The sequence below is a fragment of the Silurus meridionalis genome, chromosome 4 (assembly GCF_014805685.1).
Source record: "Silurus meridionalis isolate SWU-2019-XX chromosome 4, ASM1480568v1, whole genome shotgun sequence".
In the NCBI taxonomy this organism is placed as follows: domain Eukaryota; kingdom Metazoa; phylum Chordata; class Actinopteri; order Siluriformes; family Siluridae; genus Silurus; species Silurus meridionalis.
In genome coordinates, this window is record NC_060887.1 from 34,483,627 (window position 1) to 34,507,817 (window position 24,191).

Here is a 24,191-nt window from a genome sequence, read left to right on the forward strand (position 1 = left end):
AACCCTAGTTCCCTGAGGCGCTGCGTCGAAATGCTTTGGGAACGCGTCTGAGTGTTCATGCTCTGAATAACGTGTGTAATCAGTCAAAAATTGGCCGTCACCGATGAGGTGACATCATGACCAGGAGTATAAAACGCATATGAGAGAAGCCAGCGGCAGCTTCTGAAAGGAAAAAGAAAGCGCCGCAGGGACACCGGAGGTGTGGCACAGAGACGCAGCGTCTCGTTCCCTCAGGGAACTAGGGTTACATACGTAACCTAGAGACGTTCCCTTTCAGGAACTCGAGCTGCATCGAAACGCTTTGGGAACGAGTGTCCAATCACGCCAGACTGACCAGTCCCTGCCCAGTGTGTATGTGACCACAGCTAGAGGAGGACCGAGGGGCCAGGAGTGGCACTGCGGTCCAGGTTATAGAACCGCACGAAGTTCAGTGGGGCGGACCAACCCGCAGCGTCACAAATGTCCTGGAGGGGAACTCCAGAGGACAAAGACTTAGAGGCAGCCACACTCCGGGTGGAGTGAGCTCTGACCCGAAGGAGCGGGAGACCAGAGGACTCATAAGACGACGTGATAGCGTCAACAATCCACCTGCTCAGAGTCTGCTTATTAGCATGCAAGCCTCTCTTGTGAGGGCCGTAGCAGACAAACAGCTGACGGGACCTTTTCCAAGGACCCGTCCTGCGGACGTAAGTGTCCAGAGCACGCACCGGGCAGAGCCGGTTAAGCTTCTCCTGGTCTGGGGCCTGGAATGAAGGAGGATAGAATGCCTGTAGCCTAACGGGCCGTGGGACGACCGAGGGCACCTTGGGGACGTAACCCGTACGGGGGTAAAGGAGGGCACCAGCCATACCTGGGGTAAACTCCAGGAAGGAGGGGGCCACGGAGAGGGCCTGCAGGTCCCCCACCCTTTTTATAGAGCAGATGGCCAACAAGAACGCGGTTTTGATAGACAGGTGCCTCCAAGATGCCTCGGCTAGAGGCTCGAAGGGGGGCTCAGCCACAGCCTCCACAGCTCCGGGCGGGGGTAAAATATGGCACCCCCTAGCTGAGAAAGGAGGTCCCTCCTCAGAGGAATCTCCCACGGAGAGCCACCAAGTCCGCGAACCATGGTTTGCGCGGCCATCGCGGCCATCGCAGCGCGATGGGGGGAAAAGCGTACAGACGCAGCCTCGGCCATGCCTGAGACATAGCATCCAGCCCCAGAGGGGCCGGAGGCGTAAGGGAGAACCAGAGGGGACAGTGCGACGTCTCTCGAGACGCGAACAGATCCACCTGGGCTCTTCTGAATTTCTCCCAAACCTGTTCCACCACATCGGGGTGTAGCTGCCATTCCCCGGGCCTCAACCCCTGCCTCGACAGGGCGTCTGCTGCCTCGTTCAACCGGCCTGGGATGTAAACCGCTCTCACAGAGAGGAGTTTCCCCTGGGCCCAAAGGAGGACCTGGTGCGCCAGCCTGCACCGGGGGCGTAAGCGCAGACCTCCTTGATGGTTGATGTAAGAGACCACCGAAGTGTTGTCTGTACGGACCAACACGTGGTGACCTCCGAGGTCTGAGAGGAAATGCTTCAAAGCTAGAAGCACGGCCAGCATCTCTAGGCAATTGATGTGCCACAGTAGATGGGGCCCCTCCCACAGACCCCTGGCAGAGCGACCACTTATGCCCGCTCCCCACCCCGTGAGGGACGCATCCGTCGTTAGCATTAAGCGACGACCGGGGACTCCCAGCACAGGGCCTAGAGATAGGAACCGGGGATCTCTCCAAACATCTAAGGCACATAGGCATCGCCGCGTGACCTTGATGGTACGGAGCGGATTGCCCCTCCGTGAGAACCCGCGGGTCCTGAGCCACCACTGAAGGGGCCTCATGTACAGCAGGCCAAGTGGAATCACACTGGACGCAGCTGCCATAAGCCCTAGCAGTTTCTGGAACTGCTTGACAGTGAGAGGCTGCCCCTCTCTGACCTGAAAGCTGCGCACGCAAAGTAGTCGAATCCCATGACACCGAAATAGGTGGTTCCCTGGGGCCCTGAGACCTCAGGGAAACCAGAGCCGCATCCACACATTTCGTGAAGGTCAGGGTGAAAGGGCAAGGCCAAATGGAAGAACCCGATACTGGTAAGCTTCGGCCCCGAAAGCGAACCTCAGGAACCTCCTGTGAGAAGGTAGGACGGACACATGAAAGTACGCGTCTCTTAGATCCACCGTGACAAACCAGTCCTCGGATCTGATTTGAAGCACGACCTGCTTGAGGGTCAGCATCTTGAACCTGAGTCGCATGAGAGAGCGGTTCAGCTGACGTAGATCTAAAATAGGACGCAACCCACCGTCCTTCTTGGGAACTATGAAGTACCGGCTGTAGAACCCGGACTCTCGTTCTGACGGACAGACCACCTCGATGGCCCCCTTCCTCAGGAGAGTAGCTACTTCCTGTTCCATGACCAGAGCCTGCTGTCGTCCCACCAGAGTGGGAAGAACCCCATAAAAACGGGGCGGAGGAGACCCGAACTGAATTGAGTAACCCCGCTCTACAGTACGCAGGAACCATCGAGACACATCTGGGAGAGCTTTCCAAGCTCCCAGAAACTGCCTCAAGGGAATCAGCCTCTCGAGACTTACCTCCGGAACGCCCAGAACCAGGGCCGTGCCCTGAGACGGTTCTAGGGGAGGCGAGATCTCCCGGACCACAGCGATGCCGGGTGGAGACCAAGGAGAGAGCTCGCTGAAGCTGGCCACGCCCTAAAGCACCGAGGGTGGCAGGGTTAACGGACCAGGTCCCTAAGGGGGCTGGGACAGGGCGGGCACCGGAAAAAGCGGTGTGACACGCCCCCCCACAGCCAGATCCCCAGAAAGTTCTGTGTCAGGATCTTTTTGCTGAAGCCTTTTTGTTGGAGATGACAGTACTCAGATCTGTCACCTCACGAGGCTTCGACGCCGAGCGCCGCGCAGGATTCCTCACGGGGGGAGAGCGAGTCGTGACACTGTGTTTCTGAACCTCCCGATGGGAGGCGGAGGGCTGCGGCTGGGTCTGAGCCTGCCAAGCAGCCCCCTGCGAGCGGCGTGGGATTTAACGCTGGAACGCTGCCGCTTGTTTCCTATTTTCCTGAAACCTCTCGACCACCGAATGTACGGAATCGCCGGAAAGGCCAGAAGAAGTTAGCGGAGCGTCCAGTAACACGGCCCTGTCCCTATCAGACATGTCTGACAGTGTGAGCCACACGTGCCTTTCTGTAGACACCAGGTCAGCCATAGACCGGCCAATGGCCCTAGAGGTCTCCTTAGTGGCCCTGAGAGCCAGATCTGCCGTACGGCGCAGCTCATCGAACTGGCCATCCACGGCACCCCCACATCCAACTCACGCAGCAGGTCAGTTTGATATGCCTGCAACACCGCCATGGTGTGCAGGGAAGAAGCAGCCCGACCTGCTGAAGCATAGGCTTTACCTAGGAGCGCAGAAGGGGCTTTGTGGGCAACGTCGGGGTCTTAAGGGAAGAGACGACTCCAGGAGAAAGATAGGTGGCAAGTGTCTCTTCAACCTGAGGCATCGCCCCATAACCATATTCTCTCCGCCCAAATATGTGGGAATACACAGTAGAAGTGGGGTGAAGGGCGGGCCGAGTAAGGTTTAACCCACCACCTAGACACCTCGGTGTGTAGATCGGGAAAAAGGAAGACCCCTGCGGAGGTTGTGACACGGTGTCAGAAAGCGCTCATCTAATTTACTGGATGAAAGCACTTCCTGCTCATGAGCCGGCCAAGTTATATCGAGCTTGGCAACGGCACGCGTTACAACCTCCGTAAGCTCCTCGGCTTCCGTATCGCAGCGCTGCCCCGCCCCTCCTCGGAGGAAGAAAGGCGGAGCTGCATGCGCTCGCGTCAGGGGAAGAATCACCGAAAGGCGTGCTGAATCCTGCGAGCGCTAGACAGAGCAGGTGAGGCTGGAGATAGGGAAAACCCGTCTCGAAACCCTCTGCAAGGTCCATCTGCGAACCCCAGGATCTGGCACGCCGCCTGCCTCAGCGAGAGCGGGACCAGACCCGAAGGAGTTAGAGCACCCATTTCATTGAACAGAGCCGAGCGAGCGGAGCGAGCGCAAAGACATGCAAGCACAGTGAACACACTCAGCTCCCTCTTCGAGAACCGATCTCGTATGCTCCGCACCCAAGCAAGCAACACACAAGCTGTGCGAATCCCCCCCCGTAATATAGCGGGGGCAGGGAGGAACGCACGGCTAAAAACTGTGCTTAATTTTTCCGCCTGCTTTCATTATTTCTCAGCTTTTTTTTTTTTTGACAGACAATATGACGAACAATATCACACAAACACACAGAGCGCTTTCTGAAAACACAGAAGCTGCCGCTGGCTTCTCTCATATGCGTTTTATACTCCTGGTCGTGACGTCACCTCATCGGTGACGGCCAGCGTCCAATTTTTGACTGATTACACACGTTATTCAGAGCATGAACACTCAGGCGCGTTCCCAAAGCGTTTCGACGCAGCTCGAGTTCCTGAAAGGGAACTGGATAGCATGGAGGAAACCCAAGCTCTGAAGCAAACTGGGGTTCCTGGATCTGTGACAATTACAGTATTAGTATTAGACCAAATAATAATGTATATTAAAAAAAAGATACACCAGGGCAAGACTGAGCAAAGCAACAAGACACAAGGTAGTTATACTGCATCAGCAGGCAAAGATTTTAAAGCAGATTGGGGTTTCAAGAAGTGCTGTTCAAGCTCATTTTAAGGAGCACAATGAAATAGTCAAGTCAAGTCAAGTCAAGTTTCTTTCTATAGCACTTTTCACAACAGACATTGTCTCAAAGCAGCTTTACAGAAATCAACAGTCAAGGTGAACGATGTGTATTTATCCCTGATGAGCAGCCATGGCGACTGTGGCAAGGAAAAACTCCCTTAGATGTCATGAGGAAGAAACCTTGGGAGGAACCAGACTCAAAAGGGGAACCCATCCTCATTTGGAAATAGGCAATGTTGAAGGCAATAGACACAGTGGTCAGGTAAGAAAATGAATGAAAAGGCACAGTTTGTTTAATTCACTTCGACATCTGAAAATGTCCAGCAGTACCATCAGAAGAGAACTTGCAGAAACCAGTGGGACCCTGGTTCACTCATCTACTTTCTAGAGAACCCTAGCATGGAAAAAATTGTGGCCAAAAAGCCATACCTCTGACATGGAAACAAGGTTAAGTGACTCAAATATACATGAAAACATAAACACTAGGGTTTGCAGCAGGTGCTCTGGACTGAGCGATACAGTAATGAGCAGTGTTGGGGGTAACGCGTTACAAGTAACGTGCGTTACGTAATAATATTACTTTTCTGGAGTAACGAGTAAAGTAGCACGTTACTTTATAAATTTACACATTAACATCTAAGTTACTGTTTTTTTAAAAGTAATGCGAGTTACTTTTCAGTTAAATTATTTTGCATTAAAAAATCAATACTGAATTAAAATGAATGTAGTCACGTAGAATCGCGCACTCATGTGCGAGCCGCGGGGAACAGAAGCTGGTCAGAAGCGGAGATGGCAAACCAGAGAATTACATTACTGTGATGGAAGTATTCTTATTATTTTGAAATAGTCGAGGAAAAGGAAAAAGGAATAATGGTTAAGTGTAGATTATGTGTTGGTAAAAATCTCTTGTCAACTGCAAAAAATACCACTTCGAATAAAAACAAACATCTGCATGCAAAGCACAGCACTACAGATGCTGTGCTTTGCTATTCAAGCTGATGCTATTCAAGCTGATGATGAAGCAGGTAATGATGTAGACGAGGACGAGGTCATATTTACGGAATTGCACGATGTTTTACGTGATGACGGTGAAAGGTATGTTCTCCCTCCACATCACCGGTGTGCAGCCCACACCCTTAACCTTACAAACACGAACAATAGTTACATTTCTGACGGCGAAGGCAGATTGCAAAGCAGTGTACAGAAGTGCGACTGGAAAGTGTTCAGCCTTGTGGTCAAAATGTAGTCAATCATCTTATTGTTCTCTAAGAAGTTATTAAGAATTTTAAATGTTTAAGACATGTCTTTTGCCCTAATATAACTGATTTCTTAATGGCAATTATCTATATTACACCTGTTACACCTGTAAGGCGTGAAAGAGATACAAGTAACGCAAAAGTAACGCAAAAGTAATATAATGCATTACTTTCCATAAAAAGTAACTAAGTAACGTAATTAGTTACTTTTTTGGGGAGTAACTCAATATTGTAATGCGTTACTCTTAAAAGTAACATTGCCCAACACTGGTAATGAGTGTCTGCAGGCAATAGTGAAGCATGGTGGAGGTTTCCTGCAAGTTTGGAGATGCATTTCTGCAAATGAAACTGGAGATTTGGTCATGATTAATGGTGTCCTCAATGCTGAAAAATACAGGCAAATACTTATCCATCATACAATACGATCAGGGAGGCACTGATTGGCTCCAAATTTATCATGCAAAAGGACAACGACCCCAAACATACAGTCAGTGTCATTCAAAACTATCTTCAGTGTAGAGAACAAAAAGGTGTCCTGAAAGTGATAGTTTTGGCCTCCACATAGCCCTGATATCAACATAATTGAGTCTGTTTGGGTTTACATGAAGAGCCAGAAGGATTTGAAATAGCCTACATCCACAGAAGATCTGTTTTGCAGAGAGAATGTTTTGCAGGCAAAGTTTGGCCACACCAAATATTGATTTTATTTGGATTTCTCTGTTCATTTACTTTCCCTTTTGTTAATCAACAATAGTAAACTATCAGCACTTCAATTTTTGAAAGCATCTTTACTTTTACAGCATTTTTCACAAGTGTTGTTGTTTTGTGTATGTGTGTGTGTGTGTGTGTGTGTGTGTGTGTGTGTGTGTGTGTGTGTGTGTGAAAGAAGGAGAGTGTATTTTGTTTTTCATAGCAACAGGAAAAAAAAAAAGAAAGGTGAGATTTCCTTATGAAGAGCTTGTTTTTTTGTTTCAAGAAAGTTTGGAGGTTCAGATAATCAGATAACATCTTTTCACAGGCAGCAGAACCACCATGGTTTCAATCAGACCAATACATAACACAGCATGAAAAGGAGGGAATGATGTAAAATTGGCAAAATATCAAACAGTGATGTGTGTGTGTGTGTGTGTGTGTGTGTGTGTGTGTGTGTGTGTGTGTGTGTGTGTGTGAGGGGCAGGCATGTGCACGCATTCAGAAATGTAGCATAACTTGCTTGCACACGTTAAAATTTGCATATAGCAGCGCCGGAAACTTGACTGATGAGCCAGGATGTGTACATGAAATGTACTTTTCAGAATACATATTAGTTTTTTTTATTGGACTAACAATGACTGGCAGTAAATAAAAAATGAAAGTGAGATGTCCTCTGTTTATCGGAAATTCACTTTACTCATCAATGCTGTGATAGTAACAGTTTCTTGTTTTTAATTTGATGCCTAACAATGTGAGTACCAATATATTTTTATATTAAATATAAACAACAAACTACATGACAGACCATGTAGTTATATGAAAATAATCCACAAAATAGTGTCATTTATAATAAATCTGATTAAATCAATGACCCAAAATATCTTAAACTCAAAAACGTATTACAGTTATTTTATAGATTAAGAATAACACAAATCACAGTTAGCTTTAGCAGCAAATCGGACTACACTCACACTCTCGTGATTTTTATCCAAGTTTAATTGATTTTTAAAATAACTGAAAATATTTATAACATTTGGCCAAATAGCTGAGAATTAAGGTTTCAAAGGCTCAGTAGCAACTTTGTGAAATTTGTACATCTAATTAGAAATCCAACATGTTAACTCCTGAGCTGTTATTCAAACAAAATTTTACTTAGGTGAAAACAACTGAGATCTTGGAAATATACACTTTTTTGTCACATGCTCATTTATGTGAGCAAAGAACAAAGGCATTTTCATTACTTATGTTTATGCAGGTACTGTACTTTCATTTATGGGGGGTATTCTGACAGTTTCTGTCCACACCGGGCCATTTCTCAAGTCTTGCACTTAAATGGCATGTTTGTCAGGAATTTTCTTGTTTCCTTGTTCCTCTAAAAGGTGCTGATGCTCACGGGGAGTAGCGAAACTATTATAGAGTGAATGAAATTGAAAAACAGTATCTAGAGAACTAAAAAGATATAATTAATTATAACCACAGCAACAAGAAAAAATAACATTAAATTCAATAGAGTAGAAAACCCAGTATCCTATCCAGTATAATATTTTAATATTTAGTTTGTAAGCAGATTCTGGACAACTGATTCAACTGAACACCAATTACACATTCTGTTTCTGTGACATATTTACATTTATGGCATTTGGCAGATGCCCTTATCCAGACTTACATTTTTTATCTAATTCAAACAACTGAGCAGCTATGGGGTTAAGGGCCTTGCTCAGGGGCCCCGGATTGGCAGCTTGGTGTGCTAGGATTTGAAATCATGACCTTAATATTCAAAGTCCAATCGCTTTCTAGGGTGTGGTAGCTTAGAGGCTATCAGTGGCTAACATTACATTTATATTTTATACTCTGATCTATAACACATGTTGCTGCATGTACTGGGATTTCTGGGGGTTGCAAAGACATCATCAAATCAGTGCATGAGCATAGTACAACATCACAGCATTGTTAATGACTTATAAGATTAGATTTCTAGAGCAGATATACTGTATATCTGAGAGAATAATAAATGTTTTCATCTCCAAACACACTAGATAGGGTTGGTAGCTTTAGAATTCAGATGTACAGAAGATACAGAAATACAGAATGTTTTTGAGTTTTGAGAAATTTAAACTTCATTATGCAAATTATTTAGCCTGTAGCCCAGTTAAGTCAAATGGGGTTAAAAAAAAAGCAGTTTCCAGATCACTGTTTTATTAAATGAACAAGCATGAAATATATTCTCCCTGCTTCAGCACTGAACTGTGCAGAGGTCATTGCATCCATTTTTTCAATAATGCTAATATGGTCCATTGTATGTTCTATGACTTTTTATGACTATCACACATTTCTGCATTTTAACGACATGACATGAATACACCTCTCTCAACTCAGTTTATGGTAGCAGAGTATGTTAAGTAACTTCATTGCTCTCCAAGTCATGGATGGTCTTTTAAGAAAGGTTCCATTATGCACTCTGACTAAGGGATGGTTCCTATTTTCATAATAACTTTAACATTAATAATTTTGGGTGGTTCTTGGGTTACATCTTACATATATATTATTTTATTGCTAGGCAAAAAACAGCCTTTGGAAGTATATATGTGTATATAGAAGCACCAGGTTCTGCTGGGCTCTTTTTGAAGATACAATGGGGAACTACATACATTCTTACATAAATTATAGGTATTTTAATAAAATACTGGTAAAATACCAACATTCAGCCCCTTATTGTCCTTAACCATTGAGCAATAACCTATATCTTAATCCACACCTGGAAACGTTACAACTAGAAAAAATACACTTTTCTTTCTTCAGGAGACCAAGTGTAAAGGGAGTAAAATTAGGAAAATTGGAGGGTGTTTAAACTGTTCTATGATGGTGTGGATGGAAAGAGAAATGGTGTAAAGGTGATCCTGAAGGAAAAGTACAGTTAGAGTGTAGTGGAGGTAAAGAGAGTTTATGATAGGGTGATGATGTGAGGAGTGGAATGTCAGTTGGCCCAGATAACATATCAGTAGAAGCATGGAGATGTTTAAGAGAGATAACAGTGGAGTTTTTACCAGATTGTTCAACAAAATTTTGTAAGGTGAGAGGATGCCTGAGGAATAGAGGAGTTTGCTGGTACCGATCTTTAAGAATAAGGGAGATGTGCAGACCTGCAGTAGCTACAGGGGAATAAAGTTAATCAGCGACATCATGACGTTATGAGAAAGAGTAGTGGAAGCCAGGCTGAGTAAACAGGTGACCATCTGTGAGCAACAGTATGGTTCCCTAAGAGAACGAGACTAAAATGCTTTGAGAATGCCCCTGAGTGTTCACGCTCTGAAATATATATGTGTGTAATCAGTCAAAAATTGGACGCTGGCTGTCACTGGTTGGGTGACGTCACGACCAGGAAGTATAAAATGTATATCGAGAGAGGCAGCGTCAGCTTCTGTAAGAGAGAAGGAAGCACTGCGGGGACGCCAGAGGTGTGGCATAGAGATGCAGCGTCTCGTTCCCTCAGGGAACTAGGGTTACATACGTAACCTAGAGACATTCCCTTTCAGGAACTTGAGCTGTGTCGAAGAGCTTTGGGAACTAGTGTCTAATCATGCTATACTGACCAGTACCTGCCTAGTGTGTGTCTGTCAAACACAGCTAGAGGAGGACTGAGGGGCCTGAAGTGGCACTGTGGTCTAGGTCATAGAACCGCACAAAGGTCAGCGGGGTGGACCAACCCGCAGCGCTACATATGTCTTGGAGGGGATTTCCAGAGGACCAAGATTTTGTGGCAGCCACACTTCGGGTGGAGTGAGCGGGAGGGAGGGAGCGGAAAGACCAGAGGACTCACATCATAAGATGATGTGATGGCATCAACAATCCACCTGCTCAGAGTCTGTTTATTACCAGGGAGGTCTCTCTTGAGAGGGCCGTAGCAGACGAGCAGCTGATCGGTCTTTCTCCAAGGACCCATCCTGTGGACGTAGGTGTTAAGTGCGTGCACTGGACAGAGCCGGTTAATTTTTTCCTGGTCTGGGGCCTGGAACAGAGGTGGGGCACCTGGGGAAAGTAACACGTATGGGAGTACAGGAAGGCACTAGCCATACCTGGGGTAAACTCCATGAAGGAGGGGACCACAGAAAGGGCCTGCAAGTCCCCTACTCTCTTAAAAGAGCAGATGGCAAACAAAGGCCCTTCCCACAGACCTTGGGCGGAGCGACGACTGAAGGGGTCTTATCTACACCAGACCAAGTGGAATCACACTGGATGCAAACCTGCATTTGTGGATGATTTGAGTTTCTGGAACTGCTTGACAGTGAGAGGCTGCCCTTCTCTGACCTTCCTGATGGCTGGAAGGATGGCCACAATGCGGGCAGGGGAAAGCTGTGAGTGCAAAAAAAGTAGAACCCCATATGACACCGAGATAGGTGGTTCTCTGTAATGGAGAAAGCACTCTCTTCCCAGCGTTTAGCCGAAACCCCAATGCCTTCATGTGGGTGAGAACAACATCTCTATGCTGAACTGTCAACTGCTCTGATTGAGCTGAGATCAACCAATCGTCGCATCCACACATTATGTGCAAGGGCCAGGCCAAACGGAAGAACCCGGTATTAGTAAGCTTTGGCACTGAAAGCGAACCTCAGGAACTTCCTGTGAGAAGGTAGGATGGATACATGAAAGTATCTGATTTAAAGCACGACCTGACTGAGGGTCAGCATTTTGAACCTGAGTCTCAGCTGAGAAAGTGAGCCAGACGTGCCTCTTTGTCAAGATGAGGGTAGCCATGGGCCCTAGTGGTCTCTTTAGTGGCTTTGAGGGCCTGGTCCAGTGGAGCTAGGCAACTAGCCACCCGGGGCACCTCCCACATCCAGTTAATGCAGCATTCAGCCTAATACGCCTTAAAAGACCACCATTGTGCAGGGACGCAGCTGCTTAACCTGGGGTCTTAAGGGAGGCTGCAATCCCGGGAGAGCGATAGCTCGCAAGCGTCTCTTTAACCAGCAGCATCGCTCCATACCCATGTACTTTCCGCCCCATGATGTGTGAATACAATGTTGAAAAGGGTTGAAGGGGCTTCGCCGATGACCATGACACCTCAGCGTGCAGGTCTGGAGCACTCCTCTCGAGGAGTGCTCTCCGGAAGTGGAGTGATCGCATAGTAATGCAAGCAGAATGTGCAAAATGCGCAGATGGCATGGACATGCAGCCGGCTCTCTCTAGAACCAACTAGCATGCTCTGCCCCCAGGAATATATATATATATATATATATATATATATATATATATATATATATATATATATAGTCTTTTCTGACATACATTTGACAGACAATTTAACACATACACACATGATTGGTCCTTGAATGCAGAACTGTTCACAAATTGAACTTCTTGAGGGGGTGTGGTAGATCAATGTTTCAGGTTACTGATTGGAAGGTCGAGGGTTTAATCCCGGGTATCGCCAAGCTGCCACCCTTGGGCCTTTGAGCAAAGCCATTAACCCTCTGTGCTCCAGGGACGCCATATCATGGGTGATCCAGTGCTCTGACCCCATCTTTCAAGCAAGCTTGGATATGCAAAGAAAGAATTTCACTGTGCTGTAATGTATATTTGACAAATAAACTATATTATTAATCCAGCTTAAGTCTATATAGCATAAAAATTGTTTGCTTTCTACATGGAAAGTCGCTCATACCAGATTACATGGAGGGGGTCCACATCTGCCCCACGCAGACTCTCTAGTGGTGTTCCACAAGGCTCAGTACTTGGTCCCCCCTTTTCTCCCTCTATACTCACTCTATTGGTGAAGCCATATCCTCACATGGGTTTTCTTACCACTGCTATGCTGATGACACTCTACTCATCTTATCTTTTCCTCCCTCAGATACAACAGCTTCCACTCGGATCTCGGCATGCTTGGTGGTCATATCTTCATCGACGAGTGCTCATCAACTAAAGCCTAACCTCAGCTAAACAGAACTGCTGGTCATCCCAGGTGATTAATCTCCAGGTCAAGATCTCAGAATAACTCTTCATAACTCTCTGCTCTCCACTTCAGCAAATGCTCACAACCTTGGGGTGACCATGGACAATTTATTATCCTTCTCCTCAGTGACGCATTCTTGCTGATTTCTTCTCTACAACATCCAAAGGATTCGACAGTTTTTGCCCAGACAGGCTGCCTAAAGTGCTTGTTTAGTATCTTGTCATTTCGAGACTGGACAACTGCAACTCTCTGCTAGCAGGTCTTCCTCTGAACGCTATGATCTATATTAAGTTTGTAATCTAGTGTACCAGTGTAGATTTATTCATTGCTAGAGACTCTGTATAAATGTATATATTCTCTTAAATAATTAATATAAAATTAAATAAGTGTATGTAAATGTATATATGTAAAGTACTAAAGTAAAGGGCAGTGATATTCAATGTTAAAAAGTGTTATTATTATTATTAGTAGCAGTAGTAGGATACAAGAGAATAATGATTCTTTTGATTAATTTGAAATGATTTTTAATTTTTATCAGTTAGAAGACAACAAGGTCTAATCTATTTATATTCATACTTAATAATAATATACATTATGCAGAATGTTTGCAATACATGCCCCTGTGAATTAATAGGTATTATATTATTAACAACTGCATTAAAATATACTCGTGATTTGCAACTGCATTACGATCAGAGCTGCTGTTTGTGAAAATAAACAGCACATTGGGACCATTAACACCTCAAGAGCACTGGGGTATAAATAGAAAAACTAAATTTATTGTAGTCATTACAATTTGTTTTAAAAACATGGCAAAAATAAAACCCAACTCAGACAATACCACAAAGATGTTAAAAGAGCACCAATCAACCTCCATTTTGCATTTATCCTTAATAATGGGAAAAAGCATAAATGGAAGAATTTATAAAGAAAACATCAGATTTACATCTGTAATTAACTAGATTCTACTGAGTGAGAAGATACAAGGGGATATCTATCCTTGCATAGATTATAAGTGTTTTAATAATATAGTGGTAAAGTACAAGCGTTTAATTTAATTATAAAATATATTATGAAATAAAGCAGCTTTACAAATTTAAATAGATTACAAATATACATTTTGGCATCAGAAATGCCCCTATAAGAGCCAGTGGTGACAGTGGCAAGAAGATAAACTCCATGTAATGGAATTAGGAAGAAACCTTGAGAGGAACCAGACTTAAAAGGGAACCCATCTTCATCTGGGTGACACCAAATGTCCATTCATTATAGCTCCATCATTGTTGAAGTTTTCAACTGTTCACTGATAGAAACTTCATGGTTTTTAAGTTTAAACATTCCACAGTAACCTCATTGATCTTTAGGCTGTTTATGTGGATCCATCCTTAGGTGTTCAAATTAAGGAAAACACCATCCAGAGGTGGGACACCAGGATGAATCAAACATGTTTGGTAGTGATAGGAAAATCAGATCATTTAAGTGACTTGGTTCTTTGACTTGGGTTATTTAAGTGACTTGGTTCTCTTATGAAAAAATAAACGACTTGGACAGACATTCCCGACAGGGACAGGGCTTTCCTGCTAAATGCCCTGGTGGCCCCTTCTGGCTTGTTCTGCGACGCCGCCATCGTGAAGTTTCAGGAAGCCAAAAAGCTATCGGTGGCGTTCCAGTGGTATCTTACCCGTCATTCCAATGGGGCCGTTTGGTGGGCGCAGCCCCAGGGCGGCGTTGCCTGGCACCGCTAAGCCCAAAAACAGAGTGTTACCACTCAGACCTCTCTGGAGGGGCCCAAGGGCCCCCAGCGACGCTGTAGGCCCAAAGCCAAGGAGCCGGCAGACCTGAGGGTCATCCTCTCCACAAGCGGACTGACTCTCAGAGAGCCTTAACCTTAGGAGGGCATTCTACACCTCATTACATGGCGCCCATCCCCCCTCAGCGCCACCAGGAGGTCAGGCTGCTAACCCTGACACAGGATGCGTTTCAGGGCACAGCCACCTCCAGCAGGTGTCTTTGAATCACTCACTGGTGAGGCTCAGGTTCAGGATGCTCACTCTCAGGCAGGTCGTGTCTCAGATCAAGTCCGAAGACTGGTTTGTCACGATAGATCTAAAGGACGCATACTTCCACATATCCATCCTTCCTGCTCAGGAGGTTCCTGAGGTTTGCTTTCGGGGGTGAAGCTTATCAATATTGGGTCCTCCTAGTCGGCCTGGTGCTCTCATTCTGCACCTTCACAAAGCGCATGACCCCGCTAAGGCTTCGGAGCATCCGCATTCTGTACTTTATCGACAACTGGTTGATATTAACAGGGCTTTGGGCAGTCCGGCATCGAGATGTCATTCTCGTGTACATAAAGGAGCTGGGGTTAAGACTAAACACCAAGAAAAGTGTGCTTTCTCCAGTACAGAGAACCACCTTCTTGGGCATAGCGTGGGACTCGACTGTTATGCGGGCACAATTGTCTCCCACTCGGAACAAAGCTATCCTCACAACAGTCAGAAGAGTGAGAGAAGGCCAGTCACTCACTGTGAGGCAGTTCCAGAGGCTGCTGGGTCTCATGGTGGCAGCGTCCAATGTGATTCCACTTGGCCTCCTGCACTTGAGACCCCTCCAGTGGTGGCTCAGAGACAGAGGGTTCTCCCGAAAAGTCAATCCCCTCCGAACTATCAAGGTCTTGTGGCGAGCCCTTCAAGCCTTAGATATGAGGAAGGAACCTGCAGCACAGCCATCGTATAAGCCTTGCACATGAAGGCGTGATGTAGGTTGCAAGAAACATTCATCCATCTTAAATTGGGGACGTAGTTTCTGCTGGCCAGGCGATATCCAGCTTGGCAACAGCAAGAGTCACTACCTACAGCAACTTCTTGAACAGGACTGGCTGTGGGGTCATGTCCCACTTGGGATTGCTGGCATCCATCCCCCCCTCCATCCTCAGAGGAAGAGAAATGAAGCACAGCGCTCTCTGCACGAGGGCAAGAAATCCTTAAATCCTTTTGCCAGGTCTATTTGCGACCCACACGACCTCAGTCACTGCTTCGTTTCTGCTAAAGCAGAGCTAGAGCCATGAGGAGTAGAAGCTTCCTCCTTGAAGAGCGCTATCCTGGAGCGGCGTGTCCGCATGGACATGCAGTTAAAATGCGGGCAGCTGGCTCCCTCGAGAGCTGGCCAAGCATGCTCCGCCCCTAAGCAAGCTACACACAGGCTGTGTTTATCCCCCCCAAGGGTCAAAGAAGAACACACCGCCGGAACTTCCGCTTGCTCTCCATTTTAATTTATTCTTTTCTTTTTGCCACTTACCAATACTTTACCTGGTAACAAAGACAAATACAGAGCGCTTCCTTAACAAAAAGAAACTAGCCCCGTTTCCACCGCATGTGCTTTTATAGCTTCATGTGATTCAGAGCGTGGTCATGCAGAAGTGTTCCCAAAGCATTGTTAATACTGCTTGAGTTCCTGAAAGGGAACCTACTGTTTGCGATGCTTTGCTCATGAGCATCCAGTAGAAAATAAACAAATCACTCTTTGAGACGACTCGTTCTTTTGAGTCACATTAAAGACTTGTTCAAATTGAACACATCGTTCATGGATGACCTGTCAATAAATCCCTGTTAGAGAAAAGGGACAAGATCATTGGTGTTGCAGGGACATGTTTAGCTCTGTATTGCACCTTACTACCCTCAGCTATTTAGCAATTGTCTATTGTCTGATTGTGCAAATGAGTTCAATGAGACTGAACAGGATGTAATAGTGAAAGAGAACATGGTAACTGATTCCTCCCTCTTCACTGCTGAGATCTACCAGAATTGTAACATTTCCTTTCTTAGCTCCTCTTGCATCATCCATCTCTTCCAGTCTAATGACAGTTCCGTTATTAGTTCGATGATTATGCGTTGCAAGCCATTTAGCATGGCCAATGACTCATGTTCCATTTATTTGCGGCAGAACTCGGGTCAGTATTTTTTCGTTCTGTTTTCTTTAAGAGCAGTCAATGGCAGAGCTCGTCGTGAGCTGCTTAATCACATGATGTATTGTTGTTGTGAAAAATTAAATCTCCTAAGATTAATGCATTCAGCACCTTACAAATAACGCAGGCTTTATGATGCATTGTAATTTTACATTTGTTTGCTTAATGAGCAGCGTGCCTCTTGACCAGCCACCCATAAGAACTCGCTGGCCCATTAAATAAACTATTAGCCATCAGTAATGAAAAGTGTGTGACACCATGGTGGGTTTATGTCGATGTACTTGCACTCATCAGAAGATACGATCAAACTGTAAATGAGATGATGCACTTTTATTATATACAATATCCTGGCAAAAAAAAAAAAAGACCTGTACGGATCACGACTTATGGTTCGGCATGCACGTTAACAACGGATTAATCAATCATTTACTTGTGGATTAATCTTAATTGCTTAATGATAGCAGAATGAACAGAATTCCTTCCGATATTTTATTTTAAACAATTTTCTAACTATACATATTTTTCATGTGTTCATGTAAACAGTACACGTTAATCAGTGAACAACAATGGCTAGCGGAGGAGCAGAAGAACTTGAAAAGCCGCCCACATCATTTCCTTGCTGTTGCTTTTGTTGTATTAAATGGAAAGCAAAATATATACAAATATCTCTCTCTCTCTCTCTCTCTCTCTCTCTCTCTCTCTCTCTCTCTCTCTCTATATATATATATATATATATATATATATATATATATATATATATATCTCTGTATATATATATATATATATATATATATATACACAGTACAGACCAAAAGTTTGGACACACCTTCTCATTCAAAGAGTTTTCTTTATTTTCATGACTATGAAAATTGTAGATTCACACTGAAGGCTTCAAAACTATGAATTAACACATGTGGAATTATATATGGAATTATATACATAACAAAAAAGTGTAAAACAACTGAAAAATGTCATATTCTAGGTTCTTCAAAGTAGCCACCTTTTGCTTTGATTACTGCTTTGCACACTCTTGGCATTCTCTTGATGAGCTTCAAGAGGTAATCACTTAAAATGGTCTTCCAACAGTCTTGAAGGAGTTCCCCGAGAGATGCTTGGCACTTGTTGGCCCTTTTGCATTCACTCTGCGGTCCAGCTCACCCCTAAACCATCTCGATTGGGTTCAGGTCCGGTGACTGTGGAGGCCAGGTCACCTGGCGCAGCACCCTATCAATCTCCTTTAGTGTGACTCTACAATTTTCATAGTCATGAAAATAAAGAAAACTCTTTGAATGAGAAGGTGTGTCCAAACTTTTGGTCTGTACTGTATGTATATATATATATATATATATATATATATATATATATATATATATATATATATATATATATATATATATATATATATATATTTTACTTTTATATTTATTTATTTATATTTTTAATATGATAATATTTAAAAATGGTCAAACAGAACTGCTGCATTAATCGCACGTTAATAAAATTTGTGCAGTTAAAAATAAATTTAACATGTTCAATTTTACAGCTTCAATTTATATATATATATATATATATATATATATATATATATATATATATATATATATATATATATATATATATATATTCACTTATAACAAAAAAAAAAACCAGCAACACGAACAAATTTATTCACAGAGGTGATAACACTCCACATATGTCTGTTTGTGAACATTAGCTAAAGCTCTCACTAGCTATTTACCTGAGTAATTTTCCATCGTGTCTGACCTGTATATTGACCTTTGCCTAAATCTACTGCGTTAAACATGCAGCAACATGTTGATCTGTCGGTTGGAACATTTTCTACTATAACCCTGTAAAATTTTCGATTCCGATTGGTTTAAAATCATTTGTCTTATTACTTCTATAGTCACAACTTACACAAGGATAAAACGCAAAATCTTTTGATTACATTTGATCCCACTTCTTTCTTTCCCTCGGTCAGAGAAGTCTTTGTGCTTCTACCTTGCCTGTAGTGATGTCATTGTGGATCATGTTGAGAAATCACGTGTACATATGAACTTGTCTAGTAACACAAAAAGTGATGCTTTTTAACTACTATATGCACAAATAATGCTTCTATTCTTAACATCGGTATTCTTTAAATTCTGATTCAGTTCGAATCTATCCATATTTTTTGTATATTACCTTTTCAATCAACATTGCCACAAGGCAGCTTTTAGAATATACCTTTAAAATTATTTTTGTATTACTTTGAAGGGATCCCAGGCTCATCTAAATGACGTCTGGATACTCAAATCATTATAATTTCATCATTCATGGGGATGGTCAATAATGGAGACTTAAGTACAAAACTGTTCATGGAGCATAGCATAACTTACATTAACCACATGCACATGAAATTATTAAAAGATTTATGCTCTTTATTATGCAGGATTTTTTTTTGTTGGAAGTTTTTAAAGTGGTTTTTTTTTTGTCTTTTTAGTTTATAGCTGATCTTACACAAGTAATAATAGGAACTTGTTTTATACGTTTTCCATCAGCCACTGTACGTCTCTAAACCATGTCATTTATGGCTAATAAGCATGTGTATAAAAACTCACCCTACACCACACTATATGTCTCACCTTTGTCTTGCAGTGGATATCATCTCTGGATGTTTTTCTTGCTTCTTGTTCCATATACGGTGGTGTGAAAAAGTGTTTTCTTTTTTTTCATGTTTGTCACACTTTAATGTTTCAGATCATCAAACTAATTTAAATATTAGTAAAAGATAACACAAGTGGACACAACATGCATGTTTTAAATAAAGATTTTTTTCATTATTGTGGGAAAACAAAATCCAAATCTATATGACCCTGTGTGAAAAAGTGTTAAAACTGTGGTTTATCACACCTGAGTTTAATTTCTCTAGCCACACCCAGGCCTGATTACTGCTACACCAGTTCGCAATCAAGAAATCTTTTAAATCAGACCTGCCTGACAAAGTGAAGTAGACCAAAAGATCCTTCAAAAGCTCGACATCATGCGGAGAGCCAAAGAAATTCAGAAACAAATTAGAAAGAAAGTAATTGAGATCTATTAGTCTGGAAAACGTTTTAAAGCCATTTCTAAAGCTTTGGGACTCCAGCGAACCACAGTGAGAGAAATTATTCACACATGGCAACAACATGGAACAGTGGAAAACCTTCCCAGGAGACCAAAATTACCCCAAGAGCAAATCGACGACTCATTCAAGAGGTCACAAAAGACCCCACAACAATATCGAAAGAACTGCAGGCCTCACTTGCCTCAGTTAAGGTCAGTGTTCATGACTCCACCATAAGAAAGAGACGGCAAAAATGGTCTTCATGGCAGAGTTCCAAGACGAAAACTGCTGCTGAGCAAAAAGAACATTAAGGCTCGTCTCAGTTTTGCCAGAAAACATCATGATGATCCCCAAGACTTTTGGGAAAATACTCTGTGGACTGACGAGATAAAAGTTTAACTTTTTGAAAGTTGTGTGTCCCATTAGGTGTGGCGTAAAAGTAACACCGCATTTCAGATAAAGAACATCATATCAACAGTGAAATATGGTGGTGGTAGTGTGATGGTCTGGGGCTGTTTTGCTGCTTCAGGGCTTTGTGATAAATGGAACCATGAATTTTGCTGTTTACCAAAAAATCCTGAAGGAGAATGTCCAGCCATCTATTCGTGACCTCAAGCTGAAGAGAACTTGGGTTCTGCAGCAGGAAAATGATCCAAAACACACACCAGCAAGTCCACCTCTGAATGGCTGAAGAAAAACTAAATGAAGACTTTGGAGTGGCCTAGTCAAAGTCCTGACCTGAATCCTATTGAGATGCTGTGGCATGACATTAAAAGGCGGCTCATGCTCAAAAACCCTCCATTGTGGCTGATTTATAACAATTCTGCATAGATGAGGGGACCAGAATTTCTCCACAGCGCTGTAACAGACTCAGTGCAAGTTATCGCAAACGCTTGATTGCAGTTGTTGCTGCTAAGGGTGGACCAACCAGATATTAGGTTTATGGGGCGAACCATGTAGGGGCCATGTAGTTTTGGATTTTGTTTTCCCTCGGTAATAAAAACAATAATTTAAAAACTGCATGTGTTCACTTGTGTTATCTTTTACTAATATTTACATTCGTTTGAGGATCTGAAACATTAAAGTGTGACAAACAGGCAAAAAAAAAAAAAGAAATCAGGAAGGGGGCAAACACTTTTTCACACCAGTGTACCAGGTTTTGATTACTGTTTCTTCATCTTAATTTTTGTACTTCCACATTTTGCACTGAATAAATAGGACTTGTGCTTGCATTCGCTTTTCATAACGTGACACATGGGCACACAACATTATATATTCCAAATATAAACCAAAATTATAATGTCTCAGAATTTATGTTGTATATTGATTGTATATTGTATATCTAGAATAAAGTATAAATGTAGCCCCTATATTTAGTTTTATTATTAAGTAGAAATATTAATATTAGTGCACAGAAATGTAAAGATGTTCTGTCACATCACTATCGCTAATTCAAATAGTACAAATGTTAAAGATTTTTGGAACTGATTGATTTATTTTTGGAACTGAATGATTTAAGACTTTCAGACATTTTTGCTTTGTCATGTGACGAACTTTGTTATTAAATTATATATGGGTCTTGGAGTAGACCCAAACCTGTTCCAGCATGATAATACCCATGCGCACAAAACCAGCTAGTAATAAAAGCTAGCTTTATAGCAACAAAGGAAGAAAAAAAAAAAAAATAATAAGAATAATAAGAAAATGTAGAATAACAATACGGTATTTATGCACTGTATATTTTTTTTCCAATTCAGTGTGTGGTGACTCAGTTACTACAACTCTATGTCACTGATCTGAAGGTCAAAGGGTCCTGGTATCGCCAACCTTCCATGTTGGGCCCATGATCAAGGATCTTAACCCCACTCTGCTCCAGGTGCCTGTAACATGGTTGACCCTGAGCTTTGAACACAGCTTCCTAACACTCTGGAAAACGAGAGGAAAATAATAGACTATGCTTGATGCATATGTGATGAATAAAAGCTGTTTTTTCAGTTGCTGTTATATGCTACTCAATTCTCCGAACAGCAGAGGGAGACAACAGCACACAAAAATGAACAGAAAGTGTTACATTTCTCTTTTCTTTTTTTTCTGAATATTATAAGTTAATCATTTGTTTTATATAAAATGCCTCAAATATGTCTAAGGAAATATTACATATTAAATAATGAATTTCATAAAAGCATGAAGTGAACAGAAAATCCTGACCTTTGTCATATACATCATATATATATATATATATATATATATATATATATATATATATATATATATATATATATATATATATATATATTAGTTTTTCTTTTACTCTTTATTTAATCATGTTATTTCTCTGTATGTTTTGTATGACCCCAGACCAGCACAATTTGACTATTAGAATAAATGAAATATTACTGACTATTAAATTAATAAACCTTGAAATATTATAATTAAGTTTTCTGTATGTATTTTTAACAGATGGTAATGAGGAGGTTCTGTGATTAGGACCTATGAGCATACGAAATGAAGGTTATCATAATTTCAAATGAGTGTAAATGAGGTGAAAACCAACTCAGCCTGGCGTGACTTAAAACTGGCTTCATGCCTCATTTCAAACGAGCCAAATAATAGAGGAGTCCGTGGAAATCAGACTTAAGGAAAGATCAGAGTTGTTGTAAGTGAGAGAGAGAGAGAGAGAGAGAGAGAGAGAGAACAGTGTGGTGGGCGAACTCTATGGGCTTGAAACCAAGTTAGACTTTTCTTCAAAGTGAATTTAAATTGGCTGAGTTGAGGAGTTGAGGAGTTGAGGAGTCGAGGAGTTGTGTCTGCCTCCGCTTTACCAAGCCTGCTGGAAATCACTGAATCACTAAACTTCGAATACGATCCAAACCCAGAGCTTTAGAAACACACTGCTGTAAATTTCTGATGCAAATGTATGCATTTGTCCTGTACAGATTTTCTATTGTATAAAGGCTGAAGATCAATATGTGTTTACAAACAAATTGTGCCTTAGGAACAAATACAAATATAAATCACTGGATCTTCCTACAAACACTGAGGTTACAATTTGCATTGCCATTTATTTATTTATTTATTTATTTATTTATTTATTTATTTATATTAATATAATATAATATATTTATTTATTTGTTTGTTTGTTTAGTAATCTCAAATTCTTCTATTGTCAGACAAACACATCTAGATTTCTTCTAAAAAGATTAAAACAAACAACTATTTATTATGCATAGTATGTTTAAACTTTTAATTTCATTAAAAAATTATTCACGTGTGGAAAGATATGTTGAAATCTATAACGTTTCAGAGTGGGATCCAATGAAGCTGCTTTACATACACATTAATGGGAATGTCGTAATGAAGACTTTCATCAGAAAAAAAAAACACAAAATGGTCATTTATAAGAACGATGTATCATTAATGATGTTTTCTTCTGTGATTTTGAAAAATATACATTAAAAGGTACTAAAAAAAAAGCAATTTCCATCTTTTACTTTCATCCAGTTTTTTTTTTATTCAAAGATTCTTTGAAATCATGTCCAATAACTTTGTAACACCAGACATAAAGGCATAAGCTCAGCACGATAAACATTACTTTGGAGCCCAAAGGGTTGAAATTTGTTTGCTGTTTGGATGAGCATAATTTGAAACGCATTATCTCTCAATAACATGTGGGCAGAAGTTTAAAGCAGTGCTGTTACGCTGAAAATCAGCACAGCTTGAAACAATGAGGCGAAACTTGAACGTTTTATAATTACAGATAAACTTACAGGCTAGAGGTACACCTGAGACCTGCAGACGAAGGACTGTGAATAACAGAGCGACGAGAGAGAGAGAGAGAGAGAGAGAGAGAGAGAGACTGACTCTCCTCCACACGGCACTGCTACAGCACAGCCTGCCTGCTTAATGGCCTGTGAGATTCTCCCCATTTAGCCTCAGCAGAAATAAAAGACGTCCGGTTGATGCTCGGGAAAAAACTGGCTAGCTCCAGTAAAATCCCTGAGTGAATTGGAAATTAGAAAATGATAAGAACAGCAATCAATCTTGAAATTTCTGTGCTGGAACGTAACTCTCCTGCATTTGGACGGATGGGCTGCGACAGGGTGGGAGGAGGAATGTGGCTATCACTCATCAGAGACACAATCTCCTGCATCATCTTCTGTCTCATTTAGTTAAATACGTGCAAACAGAATCTTCCACCTTGTGCTTACAGTGAGTCAAAGAAAAGGGCTATAGAATATGGCTACAAAAGAAGGCTAAGAATAAACGATGACCGTGCTACTGTCTAGAGCTTTAGATACAGGTGAGAATGAATGGTATTGTAGCATTACTGGGTAGTGTGAATGTGAACGTATAAGTGAAAGATATTATGACAAGTGGTACAATTCAAACCATTCAGAATCGATTTGCACTTAAATCTGGAAAAAATATAGTATTATACATTAACAGATTAATACATTAGGGATGTAACTGAATATAAGTTGTGCTAATTA